General features: G+C 39.3%; 1 protein-coding gene and 1 non-coding gene across 3 annotated transcripts in view; one reads left to right on the top strand and one right to left on the bottom strand.

The window, feature by feature from the left end:
• Window positions 1–25102, bottom strand: part of ATG7 (autophagy related 7) — a 294865-nt gene that overhangs the window by 37090 nt on the left and 232673 nt on the right. The window lies entirely within an intron of this gene.
• On the top strand, window positions 3823–3929 carry LOC119044882 (U6 spliceosomal RNA). The gene has a single exon (XR_005081694.2). It is a non-coding gene; the product is annotated as a U6 spliceosomal RNA (small nuclear RNA).

The following is a 25102-nucleotide window of genomic DNA, read 5'->3' as shown; positions in this document are numbered from 1 at the left end:
AAAGGGACTTATCTAAGAAAAAGCAGATAAAAAATATGAACAGTGAAAGGACAGCAAACTCACAGTTATTAAGAACTACACCTAAAACAAAAGCAATCTAAGAGGACAGCTAGATCAGGAAGGGAACCAAAGAAATGGAGATCACATGGAGGGTTAGCAACAGGGGAGTGCGAGGAGGAGAAGGTACAGAGAATAAGTAGCATAGATAGTAGGTAGAAAATAGGCAGGGGGGAGGGCAAGAATAGTATGGGAAATATAGAATCTAAAGAACTTGTGACACATGGACATAAACTAAAGGGGGGAATGGTGGGGGAGGGGGTGTGCAGGGTGGAGGGGAAGGAAGGGGGGAATAGTACAACTGTAATGGTATAATCAATAAAATATATTAAAAAAATAAAGCCTAAAAATTCCCAGATGTCTATCTATATCCCAGGTCTGGTCAAAGTCGATCTATCAAAGAAAAGAGCAGCAACAGTGATTTGCGAGAAGATTATTCCTGCCCTGGGTTTTCAATATGAAGTCTTTACCTTGGCATTCAGTACTCTCACAGCATGGTTTAATTAACCTTTCTAGCTTTACTTCCTGTTCTCCTCTACCGGTTCCTCATCTTCTCTGTGAAAGCCCCCATGTCCACCAGTTATCTGAACCAGAACCCAAAGAGCCTCATAGTCTCCTTCCTCTCCCTCACCCACCATCCAACTCATTATAGGGGCCTGTAGATTCTACCTTCTTAATTCATCTACTTCTTTCTAGCCTGCTCTTAGCAGGCCATTGTTCTTCTTGACCCAAACTGTAATCTCTAATGTGTCCTCTACCCTGTGGTCATCTTTCTGAAATAGGAATCTGATTATGTGACCCTGCTCAAAACCCCTGATCCTGACTTTCGGTCAAGATGGAGGTATAGGTAGATACTTTACCTCCTCATACAACGAAAAGAAGGATAACAGCAAATTTAAAAACAAAATATAACGAGAACTGCCAGAAAACAGAACTGTTTGGAAGTCTGGCGACCAAGAAGTTAAAGAAGAAACATTCATCCGGACTGATAGAAGGGGTGGAGATGAGCAACCAGGGTGGAGAGGACTCGGGGCAAGGCAGTGGCTGGAGGACTAGGGCAAGTGAGGCCGTAGGGCCTGTGGTCAGGGCAGTCTCACATTTGCATGCAGGTAAACCGGGAGGAACAACTGGGGAGCAAGACAGACAGTGAAATCCAGAGTTCCAGCATGGGGAAATAAAGCCTCAAAACCTCTGACTGAAAGAACCTGTGAGGGTTGTGGCAGCAGGAGAAAAATCCCAGCCTCTGAGGAGAGACCCACAGGGTCCTAGAATGTACACAAAACTACCTACCCAGGAATCAGAACCAGAAGGGCCCAATTTGCTTGTGGGTAGAGGAGGAAGTGACTGAAAGCCAACCGAGAGCTGAGCAAGCGGCATTGCTCCCTCTCAGACCCCTCCCCCACATACAGTGCCACAAGGTAGTGACGTGGGTTGCCCCACCCTACCTATTTATATGTATGACCCATGGACATGAACTAAGCTGAGGGAGTTCTGGTGGGAGGGGGGTTACAGGGCAGAGGAGAATAAAGGGGAGAAAAAAATGAGACAACTATAATAGCATAATCAATAAAATATATTTAACAAAACAAAACAAAACAAAAAGAAAAACAAAAACAACCCTGGTTCTCCCTACAGCTCCCAAAATTTCCAAGTCCTCCTTTGGCTGACCATGCCTTGCCTGATCCAGACTGTCTGTGCCTCAGCCTTTCTGTCCAACACCCTCCCTGCGACCCAGTTCTGCTGGGCTGATCTCAAGTCACAGATGGTTTCTATTTTTCTCTCTTATCTCTAGGCATTTTCATGTGTAATTTCAGTGACCTGGAATATTCTTCTCACTTTCTATTTGCAGCTCTTTCCAGGTATACCTTGGAGACTTATCTTCCTCTAGAAAGCCACTAGTGAAGTTGCTGAGAGCTGGTTAGTTCCCTTCTCTGGTTTCCTCTGGGTATAGGGGAAGAGTCTATACTTCCTCCACCTTCTGCTGAGCTGTGTGTCTGTCTCCCTAGCTGTAAGGCCCAGATATCCTTAAGGACAAGGATCAGAAAACAAAGTCTTCTTTTCCCTAGAAACCTTTCTGCTCTACCTACTTGTCCCTCCCTTCCCCCAGCCCCTGGCGAATACTTCTCTTCCACTGCCTCCACTGTTTCATATTTTCCAGAAGGTCACACAGTTGGAATCATACAGTAAGTGACCTTTGTAGACTGGCTTCTTTCACTTAGTAATATGCTTTTATATTGCCTCTGTCTTTTCATGATTTGATAACTCATTTCTTTTTAGCACTGAATAATATTCTATTGTCTGGATGTATCACAGTTTGTTTATCATTCACTCACTGCAGGACAACTTGGTGCTTCCAAGTTTTGTCAACTATGAAAAGCATCATTACAAATATGTGTGCAGGTTCTTGTGTGGACATAAGTTTTCAATTCATTTGGCTAAACACCAAGGAGCATGATGACTGGGTGGATTATAAGAGTATGTTTAGTTTTATAAGAAACTGCTAAGCTGTCTTCCAAAGTGTATATTAGCGTTTTGCGTTCCCACCAGCAGTGAATAAGAGTTCCTGCTGTTCACATCCTTGCTGGCATTTGGTGCTGTCAGTGTTTTGGATTTGGGCCTTCCTAATAGGTGTCTACTGGTATCTCATTGCTGCTTTAATTTGCAATTCCTTGATGACAGATGATCTAGAGCATCTTTTCATATGCATATTTGCCACCTGTATAGCTTTTCTAGTGAGATGGGGATGTAGATGAGGACTGCTCAGTGTCCTTAGCACCTAACACAGTAGTTGGTGCAGAGTTGGTGCTCATCAAACATAAGCTTAGGAAGTATGTCCTATGTTAAAACAGCAAAAGGGAATGTGAGCTGTTCCCAAAATGTACCTCCTGCTCCCATGCCTTTATTCTGGCCATTCCACTCTCTCCCTGCATGTGCCACCCAACTGTCAGGATGGTACAGGTTTCCTGGCAATCAGCAGTGGCTTTCAGCCCCCACAAGATTCTTTTTTTTTAAAATATATTTTATTGATTATGCCATTATAGTTGTCCTATTCCACCCTTCATTCCCCTCCACCCTGCACACCCCCTTCCCCCTCCTTTAGTTCATGTCCATGTGTCACAAATTCTTTAGATTCTATATTTCCCATACTATTCTTGCCCTCCCCCCGTCTATTTTCTACCTACTGTCTATGCTACTTATTCTCTGTACCTTCTCCCCCCTTCTCCTCCTCGCACTCCCCTGTTGCTAACCCTCCATGTGATCTCCATTTCTATGGTTCCCTTCCTGATCTAGCTGTCCTCTGAGTTTGCTTTTGTTTTAGGTGTGATTGTTAGTAACCCTGACATTCTTTTGTTCTCTTGTGGCACAGACCAGCCATGCAAGCGTTTACCATCCTAACTCTCGTTAGCCGTAAGCTCTTTGGAGGGGAAGGAACTCATTTTATACACTTTACAAATTACTATTTTATAAATTTACATCTGCTGAAAAACTTTTTGGTGAATAATTTTATGAGTTTTAACACACAGCCATGTCTGTGTGACACCATCACCACAACCTCACTCGCTTTCAATTCCCTCACTGCCTCTGGGACCATGTCTTGTCACGACACAGTTAACACACTGGGTAGAACTGCATCATTTCTCAGTTAAGACACGAACACCCTGAAAAGTGGCAAGTTTCATCATGTGTTCCTTTCTTGAATTAAGACTAAAATTCAGTTTATATCAAATCCTCTCAATAATGAAGCATTTCAAAACTCTGACCAGAGTGCTCGCTTCAGCAGCACAAATACTAAAATTGGAATGATACAGAAAAGATTAGCATGGGCCCTGTGCAAGGATGACACGCAAATTTGTGAAGTGTTCCATATATTTTTCTTTAAGACACATCATCATTAAAATGGCAAAATTCCAAGACAAAGAGAGAATCTTAAAGGCAGCAAGGGAGAAAAAAGAAGTAACATACACGGGAGCCCCAATAAGGTTAGCTACTGACTTCTCAATAGAAAAACTCCAAGCCAGAAGAGAATGGCAAGAAATATTTCAAGTAATGAGAACCAGAGGCCTACAACCAAGGCTACTTTAACCGGCAAGGCTCTCAATCAAGATAGAAGGCCAAATAAATAGCTTCCAAGACAAAAGAAGTCTAAAAAAATATGCTTCCACCAAACCAGCCCTACAAGAAATACTAAAAAAACTGCTTTAAGGAAAGGAAGGAAAAGAGAGAGAGACAGAGAGGAACACAGGTACAAAAAATGACAATGAATAAGTACCTATCAATAATAACCTTAAATGTAAATGGAGTAAATGCTGCAATCAAAAGACACAGAATAGTTGAATGGATAAGAAAGCATGACCCACACATATGCTGCCTACAAGAGACCCACCTCAGGACAAAAGACCATCACAGACTAAAAGTGAAAGGCTGGAAACAAATTTTCCAAGAAAACGAACATGGAAAAAAATAAAAGCTGGGGTAGCAATTTTCATATCAGACAAAATAGACTTCAAAAAAAGGGCCATAAAGAGAGACCCAGAGGTCACTTCATAATACTCAAGGGAAGAATCCACCAAGAAGATATTAACATCATAAATATATATGCACCCAACATAGGAGGACCCAAATGTATAAAGAAAATCTTAGAAGATTTCAAGAAAGACATTGACAGCGATACAATTACAATAGGGGAGTTTAACACTCCACTATCAAAAATGGACAGATCTTCCAAACAAAATGTCAAAAAAGATATTGTGGCATTAAACAACACCCTAGAGAAAATGGACTTAACTGATATATATAGAGCCCTTCATCCCAAAGAAGCTAAATACACATTCTTTTCAAATGCACATGGAACATTTTCAAAGATAGACCACATGATAGGACACAAAATGAGCCTCAACAAATTCAAGAAAATTAAAATCATACCAAGCATTTTCTCTGACCACAAGGGACTAAAATTGGAAACCAACCCCAAAGGAGAAAACCCAAAACACCCAAAATCATGGAGATCGAATGGTGTGCTATTAAACAATGAATGGGTCAAGAATAAAATTAGGGAAGAAATCAAAACGTTTCTGGGAACAAATGAAAATGAACTCACAACAACCCAAAACTTATGGGACACAGCAAAGGCAGTCCTGAGAGGGAAGTTTATAGCAATACAGGCCTACCTAAAGAAGATAGAAACATTTCAAACAAACAACCTAACCCTATGCCTGCAAGAACTCAAAGAACAACAACAAAGACAGCCCAGGGCAAGCAGAAGGCAGGAAATAACCAAGATCAGAGCAGAATTAAAAGACATAGAGACTAAAAGCACAATTCTTAGGATCAATGAGTCCAGGAGTTGGTTCTTTGAAAAGATAAACAAAACAGACAAGACTTTAAGTAGGCTCATCAAGAAAAGAAGAGAGTGAACACAAATAAACACAATCAGAAATGAAAGAGGAGAGATTACAACTGATACCACAGAAATAGAAAGGATTGTAAGAAATTACAATGAAGAACTGTATGCCAAGAAATTTGAAAACCTAGGGGAAATGGACAGATTTCTAGAAAAATATAATCTTCCAAAACTCAATGAAGAAGAAGTAGAAAACCTGAACAGACCCAAAACAGCAGATGAAATTGAAGCAGTAATCAAAAAACTCCCAACACACAAAAGCCCTAGACCAGATGGTTTCACAGGAGAATTCTACAAAGCATTTAAGGAAGAGCTAACCCCTATTCTTCACAGACTATTCCAAAAAATCCAAAAGGATGGAAAACTCCCAAACTCTTTTTATGAAGCCAGCATCATCCTAATTCCAAAACCAGATAGAGACACAACAAAGAAAGAAAACTTCAGGCGATATCACTGATGAACACAGACGCTAAAATCCTCAACATAATATTGGCAAACCACATCCAACAATACATCAAAAAGATCATACACCATGACCAAGTGGGATTCATCCCAGGGATGCAAGGATGGTTCAACATTCGCAAATCAGTAAATGTAATACATCACATAAACAAAAGCAAAGACAAAAACCACATGATCAATCAACAGATGCAGAAATAGCTTTTGATAAGGTACAATACCCATTTATTATTAAAACACTCAGCAAAGTGTGAAGAGAGGGAGTATTCCTCAATATAATAAAGGTCACATATGAGAAACCTACAGCCAACATCATACTCAATGGGCAAAAACTAAAATCTTTTCCATGAAGATCAGGGACAAGACAAGGATGTCCACTTTTACCACTTCTATCAGACAAGAAAAGGAAATAAAAGGCATCCAAATCTGAAAGGAGGAAACAAAACTGTCATTGTTTGCAGATGACATGATAGTGTACATGGAAAATCCTATAGATGCTACTCAAAAACTGCTCGAACTGATAAATGAATTTGGTAAAACAGCGGGCTACAAAGTCAATATCCAGAAATCAAAGGCATTTTTATATACTAACAATAAATCAGCAGAAGCAGAAATCAAGAAAAAAAATACCATTTGATATAGCAAAAACAAAAATAAAATATCTGGGAATAAACCTAACCAAGGAGGTAAAAGACCTGTATGTAGAAAACTACACAACACTGAAGAAAGAAATCAAGGAAGACACAAACAAATGGAAACATATACCGTGTTCATGGACTGGAAGAATTAACATCATCAAAATGTCCATACTACCTAAAGCAATTTACAGATTCAATGCAATACCTATTAAAGTACCAATGGCATATTTCACAGACATAGAACAAACACTTCAAAAATTTATATGGAACCATAAATGACCCTGAATAGCAGCGGCAATTTTGAGAAAGAAGAACAAAGTAGGAGGGATCACAATACCTGATATCAAATTATATTACAAGGCCACTGTAATCAAAACAGCATGGTACTGGCATAAAACAGGCACATAGACCAATGGAACAGAACAGAGAGCCCAGAAATAAACTCAACTCTCTACAGTCAATTAATATTCGACAAAGGGGACAGTAACATAAAATGGAGTAAAAATAGCTTCTTCAACAAATGGTGTTGGGAGAACTGGGCAGCTATGTGCAAAAAAATGAAACTTGAGCACCGACTTACGCCATACACCAAAATAAATTCAAGGTGGGTAAAAGACTTAAATATAAGCCCTGAAACCATTAAAGTCCTAGGGGAGAACACTGGCAGGAAAATCTCAGATATTTCACGCAGCAACTTTTTTACTGATATGTCCCCTAGAGCAAGGGACATAAAGGAAAGAATAAACAAATAAGATCTTATCAAAATAAAAAGCTTCTGCGTGGCTAAAGAAAACAGTATTAAAATAAAAAGACAACCAACTGTATGGGAAAACATAATTGCCAATGATACCTCAGACAAGGGTTATACTCCAAAATATACAAAGAACTTATACAATTGCACTCTAAGAAGACAAATAACCCAATTAAAAAATGGGAAAAGGACTTGAACAGACACTTCTCCAAGAAGCACATACAGAGGACCCAGAGACACATGAAAAGATGCTCAATATCGCTAGCTATCAGAGAGATGCAAATTAAAACCACAATGAGATACCACCTTACACCAGTCAGGATGGCTATCATAAATGAAGCAACAAACAACAAGTGTTGGAGAGGTTGCGGGGAAAAGGGGTTCCTAGTTTACTGTTGGTGGGAATGCAGATTGGCACACCATTATGGAAAACAGTATGGAATTGTCTCAGAAAAATTAAAATGGACCTGCCTTATGACCCAGCAATTCCATTGCTGGGACTATATCCTAAGAACCCTAAAACACCAATCCAAAAGAACCTATGCACCCCAATGTTCACAGCAGCACAATTTACAATAGCCAAGTGCTGGAAGCAACCTAGGTGTCCATCAGTAAATGAATGGATCAAAAAATTATGGTACATATACACAATGTAATTCTATGCAGCAGAAAGAAAGAATGAACTCCTACCCTTTGCAACGGCTTGGATGGAACTGGCAAGCATTATGCTGAGTGAAATAAGCCAGGCAGTGAAAGACAAATACCATATGATCTCACCTTTAACAGGAAGCTAAACAACAAAACAAACAAGCAAGCAAAATAAAAACAATGACACTGAACTAGAGAACAGGGGGACAGGGACCAGAGGGGAGAGGGGTGGGAGTTTCAGGGGAGAAGAGGAAGGATTTACAGGAACTAGTATAAAGGACACATGGATAACAACTAAGGGGGGTGGAAATGGGAGGGGTGGGTGGGAGGCATGGGGGGGTGGGAGTAAAAGAATACTGTAGTTGAAAACTAATTAAATAAAAAAAAGTAAAAAAAAAAAACCAAACAAAAACCTTGACCAGATACACTTGGCTGTTTCTCTTACTGGTAACATTATTCTTTTTTCTCACTCATCTACCCATATACACCTGTGCCCAGATCATTTCTCTTTCATGAAGGCTTCTCCAAAGCCCCCATTACCCCAGACTTCTCTGAATTCTCTTCACTGATGCACTTAATCCTATACTGCCAAATATACACACAATAATCAGTCACAATGCCTGTTCTGTCTATGCCACAGGATCATGACTCTACACAGGAATCAAGCCTTCTATCCTCAATTCTCCTTGTGGCTATTTATGTGGTATTCCAGGGGCTGCATGAACTTATATGTGCCCAAAGTCTCTTAAGAGCAGAGCAGTTTTAAATGTCCTACTAATCCACTGTCAACCACAGACACAGAAATGTAGTGAGCACTTGCTGAGCCTTAGTCACCCTAACAGCTAGTGGCTTACACAACAGAGTCACACTGAGCTGGCTAACGTATAGCCAGTGTGTCAGGGGGGCTCAGCATGGGTGACAACTGTAGGCACATTTTCTGCAAGAGGCAGCCACATCTCGTCTCCTCCCAGCGAGGAAATCACTGAGTTCCTTTTGCTGAAGGGAACAAATGCTGAGCACAGGAAACTGCTTGTTGATCTGAAAATAAAAGACATCACAAGGAAAAGAGCAACTAACGCACACCTTCAAAGGTAATGCTGCTCCTCTTACAAATCTGGAAATTGGAAGAAAACTATTGTTCTTAATAGATGAGAACATGGGCCCTAACGACACACTGGGCAGACTCAGATTTGACTTTTATTCCTTAGATGTGCGATGTTGACCAGTAATTATCTTTTTGAGTCTCCGTTTCCTTTCTATAAAATGGGCTTATAATACTTTTAAAGGGTAGTCAGGTTTAATGTGGATGGTTTCTGTGAGTCAGTAAACACAGTACCTGGGGCATGTAGATTTTTAGAAAATAGTGACCACTATTTTTATTCTTGCTATTATTATGTTCTTCACCTTCTATAAAGCATTCCAAGTATTTATTTGATTTTCAAGTTAGTCAAAGATGGAATGTTCATCCCATGCAAAGGCAGAACCAAAACTCAGAGCTTGGAGAGACATCACTGGTGACCTGGTTTTGCCATCCCTCTAGCCAGACCTCAGTGTCAGGCTCTGAGGTCCTTAATCCTGGGTAGAACTCAGAGACTGAAAACAGTATCATACTTCTAGCACTTGGCCCAGGAAATGAGAAAGGGCTCTAGTGCTCAGGTCCAGTGGGGGAGTGGAGGGGTGGGGGAAGATCCAAGAGGGAAGCCAGTTGTAAAGTTGAGGAGATACTCCGGGCCTGGGTGGGTTGAAGCCACAGATGCTGGTAAATTATCCAGGGCAACTAAGACTCCAAATGGCATGTTGCCAACTAATTTAACATTTACACTTTAAGCTATCAATTCTACTCCCAAGCCTGGAAGTTTGACTGCCAAGAACAGCATGGTCAAAAACATAAGGTAAAAAGAGCAGAATCAATTTTTGTTTCATGTTGAGAATGTGATGTTTTCAGCATGAAAACCTGGGGAAAAGATGCAAAGAAAGGGCTGTGCTCCAAGACAAGCTTTTCCTGGCTGATGTATACTTACTGTGATGGATATGGATGGGAGGTAGAAAGATTATGGGGGGTGGGGAATCCCACAAGGAGAGAAGGAAGCTCTTGCCTGACCAGGCAGCCCAGTATCTGTACCACTTAAGGTAGTTACGTTAGGTCTATTTTCTCTCTTCCCTTCTTCTGACTGTTAATTAACTGAAGGCTGGGCACAAGTGGGGTTAGGGTTAGGGAAAAAGAGTAGGGGAACTCAAATGAGGCAATAACTCTATTGTGATGGTTCATTAGTCATAACTCTACTTAGGATTTTCTAAAAAAATCTTGGGGCAAGGAAAAACCCACAAAGACAAACAAGAGGTAATATTCTAAAATATACATTCGAGTATGAATGTGGGGATTGTTCTGCTTGAGAGCTGGTGGGTATCTATGTCAGACAAGGCAGCCAGTCTCAGAGATCCCGTGACCTGATGGGCGGGGTAGGTGCCAATCTTGGGCCGGATGAAAGAAAGATGATCCTGAAAGGTGCTGAAGATACATGATTTCAAGCAACTCTGTGTCAGGCACGTACCTTCCCTCTGACTTCTGCGGACACCAGCTGGCTGGGGGAGGGGGGAAGACAGGCAGGAAGAATGAAAAGGGGATCTCCCCAGTGGTGGAGGAAAACAGGGGAAGCCAGAGGGAGGAAGTCATCCTGGGTTCAAAGAAATCAACTTTGAAAACTTCCCTTATAAAAATAGCCATTGGCAAACCCTAGCCTATTTATATCACTTGTCTAAGATCACTATCAGGATCCTGAGCTGAGTTGCAAGACCCAGTAAATATTCCTTACATGTATGGGGTACTGGCTGTCTGATTTACGGGGAGATATTTCAAATACCACTGGAACAACTGAGTCAGGGAAAATCTGAGTGCTGGCACCAAAGGTGACACTTGCAAGTGGAATTTCAGTTTACAGAAATAGATAGGTTCCTGAAAAGTTGGCCCGAAAATGAATTGAATTAACAGAGTCATATTTTCCTAGTGAATCACATTTTAGAACTAGAGATGGACTAGGGAAGGGATGGCTAAAAAAAATACAAACATAACAAAACGATGATGACCCTAAGACTAAATAAAAACTAAGCCTTCATTCAGCAAACTTTAAAATGGCATGTACTTTACAGGCTGACAGTGACCAGAGGGGAAAGGGGAGGGAATTTCAGGGGAGAAGGGGAAGGATTTACAGTAACAAGTATAAAGGACACATGGACAAAAACTAAGGGGGGTGGATATGGGAGGGAGGTGGGGAGCACTGGCGGGGTGAACTGGGATGGGAGTAAAAGACAGAAAACTATACTTGAACAACAATTAAATAAATAAAATGAATAAAATGGCATGTACTTAAAAGGCTATTGTAAATGCTTATAAAATAGAAATGATTTGTCAGCAAACATATGTCTAGCACCTGTGATGTACAAGAAATTGTACCAGGCTTTGTGGAGGTGCGAAGACCCCAGTGACAGCCTCTTGGGAGCTCACAATCCAGGACACTGAACATCGTATCAGAAAAACATCCTCCTGGATGGAGACAAGTGGGGCGGCTATGAAGCATTCCCAGCCCTGGAAGAGCTATTTGGGCTTGGAACGGCTCTGCCTCCCTCCGTCCCGCAGAAGCCAACCAAGTTTGCCTTTAAGTGCACCTTTTCAAACCCTCTGTTTAAAGGCTAAAAGCTGCTGGCTATGTGGTGCTGTGTCATAATTGCTATTTATTTAACTAACTTGGAAAAAAACAAAAAATAATCCCATGATTGGGGAGCTTTAATAAGAAGAGTTAAGGTACTTATAGCTCTCTGAAAAGTTAAAGGCCTGTGCAACCCAAGGGGTTGTTATTTTAAACTTTAAAGGGCATTTGCTCGAGGGATCTGTTTGTTTGGAAAAGGCCTGTTTCCTGCTACTTTATGCTCTCGCATATAGAATACTGGCCATCGGTGACAGGAGCAGACACCTCATTTGTTATTAGTTTGGAAGTATAGATCCTAGCACACTGAGTTTGCTTTAAATAAGGAACACACTTCTGACACTGAGGAAAATGTCTTCTATATGCTACTAACAATGTTGCCAGTGGCTGCAGGTATATCTAATGAATTGGAGAATATTAACTCAAAATACTTTTTAAAAAATATTTTTAAATATTTATTTTCAGAGAGAGGGGAAGGGAAGGAGAAAGAGAGGGAGAGAAACATCAATGTGTGGTTGCTTCTCACATGTCCCCCACTGGGAACTGGCCTGCAACCTAGGCATGTGCCCTTACTGGGAATCAAACTGTGATCCTTTGCTTCACAGGCCCACACGCAATCCACTGAGCTACACCAGCCAGGGCTAACTCAAGATATTTTATTGAATATATCCCTTAGACACTGGACGGTGCCTTAAGAGCTGGTTACACTATGGCAGCCTATCCATAGCTAGAGTGAAACTCTTCCTGGCATTTCTTAGACTTGTTACTTCAAGTCTAAATGTACAAATGTCACTGAACAAAATGTTAGAATAAAAAGCACATTTTTAAATAAATACTTTTTGTTTTAATTCCAGAGTGATGAACCAAGCTGTGGCAGAGACTACTTACCCTTATATCCAGTCCTCACTTCTTCCTTTCACTGTAGAACTCCTCCCAGTGTTTTACCAGTAAGCTGCAGAGCTGCCCTGCTGACTCCATTTCCCAGGTGGTCAACTGACCAACTACTGGCCAATGGGATGTGAGCAAGTCCTAGGTTATGTCCTTTAAAAGCAAAATTATTTGCCCTCTGCTTTCTCTCTTTTCTCCTTTCTACATTCTGGAGTGTGGACTTGGCATTGCCCACCCAGCTTTTACAACATCCAGCAAGGCTTCTTTACCTGGAGTCCATAGGCCCCCTGGGGCCCAGAAATAAAATCATTACCCTATAAACTTGAGTGTGAAAAAAATTATAAAATTTTATTTTCCCTATCCTCTATCTATCTGAAACCTACGATTTCCTTCAGTTTGGTAGGAAAACCCCCCACAGAATTATTAGCAGTATACATGACTCTGTTACCAACTAATATTGAAGATATTTTCATGTTCTGGGCTCTGGCCAAGACAGAGGCATAGGAAGATATGCTTTACTTCCTCACAAACCAAAAGAAGTACAACAACCAATTTAAAAACAAAAACAACCAGAACTGTCAGAAAATCAAACTGTATGGAAGTCTGACAACCAAGGAGCTAAAGGAGAAACATTTGTCCAGACTGGTAAGAGGGGCAGAGACAGGCAGCTAGGGCGGAGAGGATGTGCAACAAAGTGGCTGCTGGTAGACCTGGTGGTTCCATAATCGTGTGCAGATAAACTGGAAGGGAGAACCAGGAGGAACAACTGGGGAGAGAGACAGACCATGAAACCCAGGGTTCCAGGGGTTCCAGTGATGGGCATATAAAGCCTCAAAATCTCTGGCCGTAAAAATCTGTGGGAATTGCAGCAGCTGGAGAAACTACTAGTCTCATGGGAGAGTCTGTTAGAGGGACCATGGTGTCCTAGAATGTACACACACCCACAAACCCAGGAGTCAGCACCAGGGCAGCACCTAGCAGAGCATAATTTGCTTGTGGGAATTAGAGAAAGTGATGGAAATTGGGGTGAGAGCAGAACAAGCAGCATTGTTTCCTCTTTCACCCCTCCCCCACATACAGAGACATGATGCAGCCGAAGTAGGTTGCTCTGCCCTTGCAAATATTAAGGCTCCGCTCCTTATAATGTAACAGGTGTGCCAAAGATGAGTCAAAGCAGCTCTACCAAATACATGGAACCCAACACAAGGAGGCTGCCAAATTGAGGAGACAAAGAAATATGTCCCAAATGAAAGAATAGATGAAAACCCAGAAAAAGAACTACATAACAAGGAGATAGCCAAGCTATTAGATGCAGAGTTCAAAACACTGGTAATCAGGATGCTCACAGAAATGATTCAGTATGGCCGTAAAATAAAGGAAGAAATGAAGGCTATACAAAGTGAAATAAGGAAAAATATACAGGGAAGCAACAATAAAGGGAAGAAAACTGGGACTCAAATCAACAAGTTGGAACAGAAGGAAGAAATAAACATTCGATCAGAACAGAATGAAGAGACAACAACTCAGAAAATTGAGGAAAGGCTTAGGAACCTCCGGGATAACTTTAAACGTTCCAGCATCTGAATCATAGGGGTGCCAGATGGACAGAAGAAAGAGCAAGAAATTAAAAACCTATTTAAAAAAAAATAATGAAAGAAAACTTCCCCAAACTAGTGAAGAAAATAGGCATACAAGTCCAGGAATCTCAGAGAGTCCCCAAGAAGTTGGACCCAAGAAACAACACACCAAGGTATATCATAATGAAATTGCCAAAGATTAAAGATAAGGAGAGAATCTTTTTTTTAAAAAAATTATTTTATGGACACATATTCCAAACAAAATATCAAAAAAGATATTGTGGTACTGAACAATGCCCTAGATGAAATGAACTTAACTGATATATATAGAGACCTTCATCCAACAGAAGCTAAATACACATTCTTTTCAAATGCACATGGAACATTCACATGATAGGACACAAAATGAGCCTCAACAAATTCAAGAAAATTAAAATCATACCAAGCATTTTCTCTGACCACAAGGGACTGAAATTGGAAACCAACCCCAAAGGAGAAAACCCAAAACACCCAAAATCATGGAGATCGAATGGCATGCTATTAAACAATGAATGGGTCAAGAATGAAATTAGGGAAGAAATCAAAATGTTTCTGGGAACAAATGAAAATGAACTCACAACAACCCAAAACTTATGGGACACAGCAAAGGCAGTCCTGAGAGGGAAGTTTATAGCAATACAGGCCTACCTAAAGAAGATAGAAACATTTCAAACAAACAACCTAACCCTATGCCTGCAAGAACTCAAAGAACAACAACAAAGACAGTCCAGGGCAAGCAGAAGGCAGGAAATAACCAAGATCAGAGCAGAATTAAAAGACGTAGAGACTAAAAGCACAATTCTTAGGATCAATGAGTCCAGGAGTTGGTTCTTTGAAAAGATAAACAAAACAGACAAGACTTTAAGTAGGCTCATCAAGAAAAGAAGAGAGTGAACACAAATAAACACAATCAGAAATGAAAGAGGAGAGATTACAACTGATACCACAGAAATAGAAAGGATTGTAAGAAATTACAATGAAGAACTGTATGCCAAGAAATTTGAAAACCTAGGGGAAATGGGCAGATTTCTAGAAAAATATAACCTTCCAAAACTCAATGAAGAAGAAGTAGAAAACCTGAACAGACCCAAAACAGCAGATGAAATTGAAGCAGTAATCAAAAAACTCCCAACACACAAAAGCCCTGGACCAGATGGTTTCACAGGAGAATTCTACAAAGCATTTAAGGAAGAGCTAACCCCCATTCTTCACAGACTATTCCAAAAAATCCAAAAGGATGGAAAACTCCCAAACTCTTTTTATGAAGCCAGCATCATCCTAATTCCAAAACCAGATAGAGACACAACAAAGAAAGAAAACTTCAGGCCAATATCACTGATGAACATAGATGCTAAAATCCTCAACAAAATATTGGCAGATCGCATCCAACAATATATCCAAAAGATTATACACCATGACCAAGTGGGATTCATCCCAGGGATGCAAGGATGGTTCAACATTCACAAATCAGTAAATGTAATATATCACATAAACAAAAGCAAAGACAAAAACCACATGATCAATCAATAGACTTGGAAAAAGCTTTTGATAAGGTACAATACCCATTTATGATAAAAATACTCAGCAAAGTGGGAATAGAGGGAGCATTCCTCAATATAATAAAGACCATATATGAGACCTATAGCCAACATCATATTCAACGGGGAAAACTAAATCTTTTCCACTAAGATCAGGAACAAGACAAGGTTGTCCACTTTTACCACTTCTATTCAATATAGTATTAGAAGTTTTAGCCACAGCTATCAGACAAGAAAAGGAAATAAAAGGCATCCAAATCTAAAAGGAGGAAACAAAACTGTCATTGTTTGCAGATGACATGATAGTGTACATGGAAAATCCTATAGATGCTACTCAAAAACTGCTCGAACTGATAAATGAATTTGGTAAAACAGCGGGCTACAAAGTCAATATCCAGAAATCAAAGGCATTTTTATATACTAACAATAAATCAGCAGAAGCAGAAATCAAGAAAAAAATACCATTTGATATAGCAAAAACAAAAATAAAGTATCTGGGAATAAACCTAACTAAGGAGGTGAAAGACCTATATACAGAAAACTATACAGCACTGAAGAAAGAAATCAAGGAAGACACAAACAAATGGAAACATATACCGTGTTCATGGACTGGAAGAATTAACATCATCAAAATGTCCATACTACCTAAAGCAATTTACAGATTCAATGCAATACCTATTAAAGTACCAATGGCATATTTTACAGACATAGAACAAACACTTCAAAAATTTATATGGAACCATAAATGACCCTGAATAGCAGCGGCAATTTTGAGAAAGAAGAACAAAGTAGAAGGGATCACAATATCTGATATCAAATTATATTACAAGGCCACTGTAATCAAAACAGCATGGTACTGGCATAAAACAGGCACATAGACCAATGGAACAGAACAGAGAGCCCAGAAATAAACCCAACTCTCTACAGTCAATTAATATTCGACAAAGGGGACAGTAACATAAAATGGAGTAAAAATAGCCTCTTCAACAAATGGTGTTGGGAGAACTGGGCAGCTATGTGCAAAAAAATGAAACTTGAGCACTGACTTACGCCATACACCAAAATAAATTCAAGGTGGATAAAAGACTTAAATATAAGCCCTGAAACCATTAAAGTCCTAGGGGAGAACACTGGCAGGAAAATCTCAGATATTTCACACAGCACCTTTTTTACTGATATGTCCCCTAGAGCAAGGGACATAAAGGAAAGAATAAACAAATCAGATCTCATCAAAATAAAAAGCTTCTGCATGGCTAAAGAAAATAGTATTAAAATAAAAAGACAACCCACTATGTGGGAAAACATAATTGCCAATGATACCTCAGACAAGGGTTATACTCCAAAATATACAAAGAACTTATACAATTGCACTCTAAGAAGACAAATAACCCAATTAAAAAATGGGAAAAGGACTTGAACAGACACTTCTCCAAGAAGCACATACAGAGGACCCAGAGACACATGAAAAGATACTCAATATCGCTAGCTATCAGAGAGATGCAAATTAAAATCACAATGAGATACCACCTTACACCAGTCATAATGGCCATCATAAACAAAGCAACAAACAACAAGTGTTGGAGAGGTTGTGGAGAAAAGGGAACCCTAGTACACTGTTGGTGGGATTGCAGACTGGTACAACCGCTATGGAAAACAGTTTGGAATTTTCTCAGAAAACTAAAAATGGATTTGCCCTTTCACCCAGCAATCCCACTGCTGGGATTATATCCTAAGAACCCTAAAACACCAATCCAAAAGAACCTATGCACCCCAATGTTCACAGCAGCACAATTTACAATAGCCAAGTGCTGGAAGCAACCTAGGTGCCCATCAGTAAATGAATGGATCAAAAAATTATGGTACATATACACAATGGAATTCTTTGCAACGGCCTGGATGGAACTGGAAAGCATTATGCTGAGTGAAATAAGCCAGGCAGTGAAAGACAAATACCATATGATCTCACCTTTAACAGGAAGCTAAACAACAAAACAAACAAGCAAGCAAAATAAAAACAATGACACTGAAATAGAGAACAGGGGGACAGGGACCAGAAGGGAGAGGGGTGGGAATTTCAGGGGGAAAAGAGGAAGGATTTATAGGAACTAGTATAAAGGACACATGGACAACAACTAAGGGGGGTGGAAATGGGAGGGAAGTGGGGAGTTTGGGGGGGGTGGGCTGGGATGGGAGTAAAAGACAGAAAACTGTACTTGAAAAATAATTAAATTTAAAAAAATTTAAAAAATATTTTAAAATTTATTTTAATTATTGTTTAAGTACACATTTCTTTTACTTTTATCCCAGCCCACCCACCCATCTTTCCCCACCTCCCTCCCATATCCATCCCCCCCCACTTTTTGTACATGTGTCTTTTGTATTTGTTCCTGTAAACCCTTCCCCTTTTCCCCTGAAATTCCCTCCCCGCTCCCCTCTGGTCACTGTCAGCCTGTTCTCTATTTCAGTGTCTTTGGTGATATTTTGCTTGTTTGTTTGTTTTGTTATTTAGGTTCCTGTTAAAAGGTGAGATTATATGGTATTTGTCAGGAGAGAATCTTAAAAGCAGCGTGAGAAAAGGAGACGGTCACCTACAAAGGAGTTTCCATAAGACTATCAGCTGATTTCTCCAAAGAAATCTTACAGGCATGAAAGGGCTGGAAAGTATTCAAAGGTATGAAAGGCAAGGACCTACATCCAAGATCACTCTATCCAGGAAAGCTATCATTTAGAATGGAAGGGCAGAGAAAGTGCTTCTCAGATAAAGTCAAGTTCAAGGAGTTCACCATCACCAAGCCCTTATTATATGAAATGTTAAAGGGATTTATCTATGAAAAACAAGAAGATCAAAACTATGAACATTAAAAATGATAACTTATAACTATCAACAACTGAACCTGTGGAACAAAAACAAAAACAAATTGAGCAACCAACTAGAACAGGAACAGAATCACAGAAATGGAGATCACATAGATCTGGTACCAGTGGCGGGTGGGAGTTGAGGGGAAGAATGGAGGAAAAGGTACAGGGAATAAGAAGCATAAATGGTAGGTACAAAATAGACAGGGGGAGGTTAAGAATAGTATGGGAAATGGAGAAGCCAAAGAATTTATATGCACAACCCATGGGCATGAACTAAGTATGGGGAATACTGGAGGGAGGTAAAAGGAAGAAAAAATGGGACACCTGTAATAGCATAATCGAATAAAATATACTTTAAAAAGACATTTTCATGTTGCAACATAGTTGTTATGGATTATCTTGAAATATCATATATACTCCACTATTTTGAAATTACAATAGCCATTAGACTTGCCACTGGATCATTATTTGATGTATTAATAAAACATATATTACTATATCATGAATTTGTTTTATTTTTTAGTACTTTGGCAACTGCATTTCAACTTAATTTACTTTGTAATTTTATACATTTTATCTTACATATTTAACAATCTTACTCTGTGAAGTAATATGTAGGCTTTGTCACTTTGTCACATTGCCAAAGGGGTTCATGACACAAAGAGACATTAGGAAGCCTTACCAAAGGAATGATAGAGCAGTAACATTTAAGGAACTCGGGTCCATGGATAATCTTGTAAGGCAGGACCACCCTTCAAGTTCTGGACCACTCTTCTAGATCAGGGCTGCCCAACAGAACTTTCTGTGTGATGGAAATGTTCCAAATGTGCTGTTCAATACAATAGCATCCAGTCAAGTGGCCACTTGGAATGTGGTCAGTGCAACTGAGAAACAGAATTTTAAATTTTATTTAAATTTAATTGATTTAAATGTAAATAGCCACATGTACCTAGTGGCTACCATACTGGATAGCACAGTTCTAGATTGTTACATGAGAGAGAAACAAGTGTCTATCTTGTTTCACCTGTCATATTTTTGGGTCTCTGTTAAAATACTTTAACCAATACACGAGCTCACTGGAGTCAATAATATATATACCAGAGAAAGAAGGCACATTTGTAGAAACAAGCTCAACAGGTAAAGAAATTTACTAATTGAAACCAAGATTTGTAATAGGAGTTTTCTATATACAAAGCATTCCCATATACATTATTTTACCTGGTACCTACCATCATCCTGTGATTATTACTCCTATTTACTCTGAAAGAGGTTAGGTGATTTTGTTGAAGTCACAAAGACAGTACAGCTATGAGGCAACTTCAGATCTTACCACCACACCACGTGCTTTCTAGCACTTTGAATGCCTCTCGTGGCAGTAAGCAGTAGGAAGTGACCAGGCTATAAAAGACCTACAACTAGCACTTAACCACCTGACCACTAGCCCAGATGTCCATTTGTCTTTATGGCACAAAGGTATGCCAAGTCCTTCTTCTGGCTCTCAGTGCTTTCAGATGGTGTAGGCATCAGAATTTCCCAGGTTTTTGGCAAAATGCCCATTTCCTTTGGAGTCTATTGTCTTGCAAGGACTGCTGAGGGCTGGGAGTGGTAGTTAAAAGACTCTTCTGATGTCCAGGTAAGGACTTGTAAATGACACTGCCTTTTCAGTAAACCTTACTGTGAAGATCATTTCAATGACAAGTTCGGTTTCTTCCCTTTGAAATTAGTACAAATAATACTGTTACTTTATTAACAGTAATCAAACATAGTAACAGGTTATCATTTATCAGTAACAAAAGGATCATGTCTTAAATTCTAAACACTATAGACACCAAAGAGAGAAAAACTAATACACAGGTAAAGATACTCCACATCTCAATCAAGCTTCCTTCAAAGGCCAGACTACACCTATCCTACTCGTTCCCAGTCCTGGTTCTCTCTACTTACTAAGCACACACCTTCATTCCCTTAGCTTACAGAACTCCTACTCATCCTCCCAAATCTCAGTGTCCAATAGTCATGCTCACTTCTTCCACTTTTTTTGTTCTTTTTAATTTTTCATCTGATTCTAAACTATATATGGACATAGTTAAAAAAATTAATTCCAACGCTTGTTATGAAAAACATGTTTCCATCTTCCATTCCCCATAGTGAGTTACCTGATACTATTGAAGTTATCACTAATGTTACAATAATATGTCTATATTGTTACCTCTTGGTTTCTTGATTTTTTAAAGTTTAAGCATTATATATTTCCTATTTTAGTAAATGAAGATTTAGCTCTTTCACTGCTAAGTACACCCTCACCCCCATGATCACAAACTCTAACCTTCTTGTCCTCCCATCCTTTCAACATAATTACACTATATGTTTAATTGGATCAATATCCAGTGTTGGCATTACTATGACTATCTCATTGCTATGTCTAGGTGAGCACTGTAATATACTAGGCTACTTTTTCTCTCTTCTACAGCATTGTTTTCCCTGAGGTTAACAATTGTCCTTTTTTGTTTGTTTTATTTTGTTCCTAAGTACTTATGAATAATTTAATCCCAACCGATCTGCCAACTGTCTAAATTTCCTAAATATATGCTCAAACACATATTAAAGCAATTTCGTTTTCTTAATGAAATCCATGCTGGGGCCTTCTGATCTGCTTTGATCTGTTCTAGTTTCTCGCAGTCCTTCAGGCACAACTGTCATCCAAAGATCTCCCTTCATCATTATTAAGGATTCCTTCGATGCCTTCCTGTAAGCCATCCCCCACTACCTATAAAGTAAGTCTTTTTTCTCAGTTTACTCTTTTGCTCTTCTGGAGTTCATCCTTCAGTGAGTTCTCAAAAAGGGTGAATGGAAGGTAAATTTTTTTGAGATTGTTGTATACCTCAAAATATCTTTATTCTACCTACAAACTCAATTAAGAGTTTGGGTGAATATAGAATTGTAGATTAGAAATAATATTCCTTTATGGTTTGAAAACATTCTACCATTGACTTCTGGTTTCCAGGACAGTTACTGAGAAGTCAAAAACCATTCTGACTTTTGATTCTTTGCATATGACCTATTTTTTCCTCTCTTTAAGCTGTAGGTCTTTTTTGATCCTACTGTTCTGAAATTTCACTGTGATGGTCCTTGGTATTATCCTATTGTCATTCACTGTTCTGGGCAATCCAGAAACTTGTGTCTGTCAATTTTGAGAAATTGTCTTTGTTACCTACTTATTTTTATGGTCTGCTTTTCTTCTTGCAACCTCTGTTATTTGAATCTTGGCAGTTCTTGCCTGGTCCACTAATTTGCTTATCTTTTCTCCCCTATTTTCCATTTCTTTGGCCTTTTGCTTTAATTTCTGGAAGATATTCTGAACGTCATCATCTAATCCTTCTATTAAATTAAAATATTTTAATTTCTGAGAGCTTTTTAAAAATTACCTGAGTATCCCTTTTTTACAGCCTTTGTTCTTGTTTCATGAATATAACATTTTTATTTCAAAATATTTATTAAAAATGCCTGATTTAACTATAAAAATGTTTTGACTTGTTTTCAGAGAAGCATTGTAGAATAGCATATATTTCACATGGTTCTGCTCTAAACCTATGAAATTCTAATACATACTTCTTTTTCTCATTTGTTTTACATATTCTTGCAAAGAAATAATTTACCTTTATATTTTTTATTTTATTTTTATTATATTTTTTTCATTGCCATTTATCCTCCCTATACCCACTTCTAACTCCACTCACCCCCTCACTCCCACAATCACTACAGTGTGGTCCATGTCCATGAGTGTTCTTGCTTTTTTTTTCTTTTTTGCTTGATCCCTCCATCCCCCACTTCCCACCCCTGGGGTGGTCAGCCTGCTCTCTACATAATACCTCTTTTATCTCCCTGAGAACATAAATGATAATGAATTTTTTGGATTATCTCAAATTTTCATCTCTTGGCATAGTCTGTTTCCTTCAAATTTACTTTAGTCTCTGTCTTCAAGTTAGATGCCTGATAACACTTGGTTTCTGCTCCTATTTAAGGAGGTACTCTGAACTGTTTGAAGTCTATCATGGACTTGACTTTGGGTCAGCTGGCTGAGCTACCACGTCATGGAGTCTCTGACATCTTTTTTTGTGTGTATTAGTCAGATTCTCTGGAGAAGGATCATCTATTCTCCTGTCTGGACAGTATTTAAGTTGGATGATCTATGTTATGGGAGCCCAGTGTGGAGAGAAGGTTTGATCTCTCTGTATTTGATATGGAAACATTCTTTTAATCCCATGTTTTCAGTGCTATACAGATGACTTTCAACTCTGGCTGATGTGTCGAGGTCCAGAAACTCTGTGTACTCTTACCAGAAAGTAAACTTTCAGTTTCTTAACTGAAATAGGGGAGGCAGTTGTCCCATTGTGCAAAGCTAGAGTGGGGAGCTGGGGATCTAATTGCTTAAGATAGACTTTCCATGAACTTTCCTACTTTAAGCTTCATATTTACCTCTCACTTTCAGAGTAATCAATCTGCTATCTCCAATTCCCAAGCCTTTAGGTAGAAAATATAGGATTTCTCCATTGGCTGGCTTAGAATTGAATTTTCTTATCATCCATCTGTTTCAGTCCATTCAGGCTGCTATAACAAAAGTACCATTTTTGGTATTATAAACAGTAAAAATTTATTTCACACACTTCTGGATACTGGGAATTCCATGATTAAGGTGCCATTAGATTTGGTGTCTGGTGACAGCCTGCTTTCTAGTCCACAGATGGCCATCTTCTGGTGCCCTTACATAGCAGAGGGCCAAGGGAGCTCTCCGGGGTCTCATTTATAAGGGCACTCATTCATGACCTGATCAGCTCCCTAAGGCCCCACCTCTGGATACCATCACACTGCAGATTCCGTTTCAACATACGAATTTGGGGTGGGCACAAACGTTCAGTCTACAGCACCATCTTTCCAGAATCCATTATTTTGTTTGCTCTCTTATTCTCATTATCTCTGAGGATTTTTAAAAATATCCCTTTACTGTTATTTTAGGATATTACAAGAGGGACCAAAATAAATGAATATTCTTCATTGCCATTTTTGGAGTTAATATATTCACATGGTTCAAGCTTCAGAAGGAAAAGAGCACATAACGAAGTCTCCCTCATGGCCATCCTGAACCACCAGCTACCCAAGAGCCCTACGAGGAAGACACCAGGGTTACTGATTCCTGGTGTCCCTCCAGCCTACCTTCATTATTTTAATTCTTACTCTAAACTGTCAGTCTATTTGCATAATTTTTGACTCTGCTTTATTACTATAGTACCTGTCACACTGCAGTAAGAACTTCTTGAGGAGGAAGTAGACGTAAAACTGAAGGATCCCAGCTCCTTGGAGAAGATTAAAACAATGATAAAGTTTATCTTTAATGTCCCTTCCAAAGTATGTATACTTTCCTGTCATGTTTGGCCCTGTTCACTGCCTCAGACACCAAAGCATAACCATAAAAACTTTCCACTCAATACTGCACTAACTCCATAAGATGGGATCTGATGGAGATGGGAACTCATGGAGTTCTACGGGAGAACTCCATAATTTGTTCTCCCAGTGGTGTGAGTTACTAATGTACCCTACTCTGTCATCCTTTCCCTGAAGTGGCTGAACTGTCACAGGAGATAAAACTTGGGGCCAAGTTTTATTAAACTCTAGTGGTTGCCACTTTGGAAATTATCCAACACATCAGTTTTGCCAAGATGTGCTGTTACTGAGACCATGCTTACCAGGAACATAGGGTCAAACCAAAATGGATCCTCAACACTTTACAAAATTCAAGCCAAGCAAATGCCAAAGAAGCTATCTTTTAATACAGTGAGCACCAAAACTGAATAGACCAATTGAAACACTCATACATTAATAAAGATACTTCTAAAAATAACCATTTTCTATTTAAATAATAAAGGTACCCAGGGCCCACATTCCATAGTTGGGAAACATTACTGAATAATAAAACTACCCTGAAGTAAACTCAAATTTACAATCAAAATAAGCCATAAAGTAGTTTTTTAAGATGAGTATCTAAAGAAATGTAACTGAAATCAAGATAGCAAAATGACGACTCCCAGTTCAGACCATGATAATGTAGATTGTATCAGACTTACTCTCGCCATACACAATAATAACTTCACAAAATATGTGAAATAATTGTTATCAGGCTCAGAGAGCAACCAACACAGAACCTCAAGCAGGGAACAATGGTCTTGGTAGAGGGACAAGGCAGAAATCCAAATTCAATGCCGCTAAGGATGCTGGGATTTGGGGAGTAGGGTTGCAGAGATGGGTGAACCTCAGGGAAAAAAACCCCAGAAATATGTGTGGAAATTGGAAACTTGGCTAGTTATTGCACTTCAGAGTGAAGGGTGAGACACCCAGAAGTCTGGAGGAGAAAGTGTGTGTTGGGAAGCTGAGAGATGAAGATGAGAGGAAATGCCAGATATTGAACAGTACTGGAGAGGTGGTAAATTCTGGATCAAGTGAAATGGAAGACACAGGTGAACATATCAAACATTTATTAGAACTCCAGAAAGG

The sequence above is a fragment of the Artibeus jamaicensis genome, unplaced genomic scaffold (genome assembly GCF_021234435.1).
Source record: "Artibeus jamaicensis isolate MK-2021 breed Jamaican fruit bat unplaced genomic scaffold, CSHL_Jam_final contig_519, whole genome shotgun sequence".
NCBI lineage: Eukaryota > Metazoa > Chordata > Mammalia > Chiroptera > Phyllostomidae > Artibeus > Artibeus jamaicensis.
The sequence above is the reverse complement of the archived record's forward strand: the minus strand, read 5'-3'. Positions and strand labels throughout refer to the sequence as shown.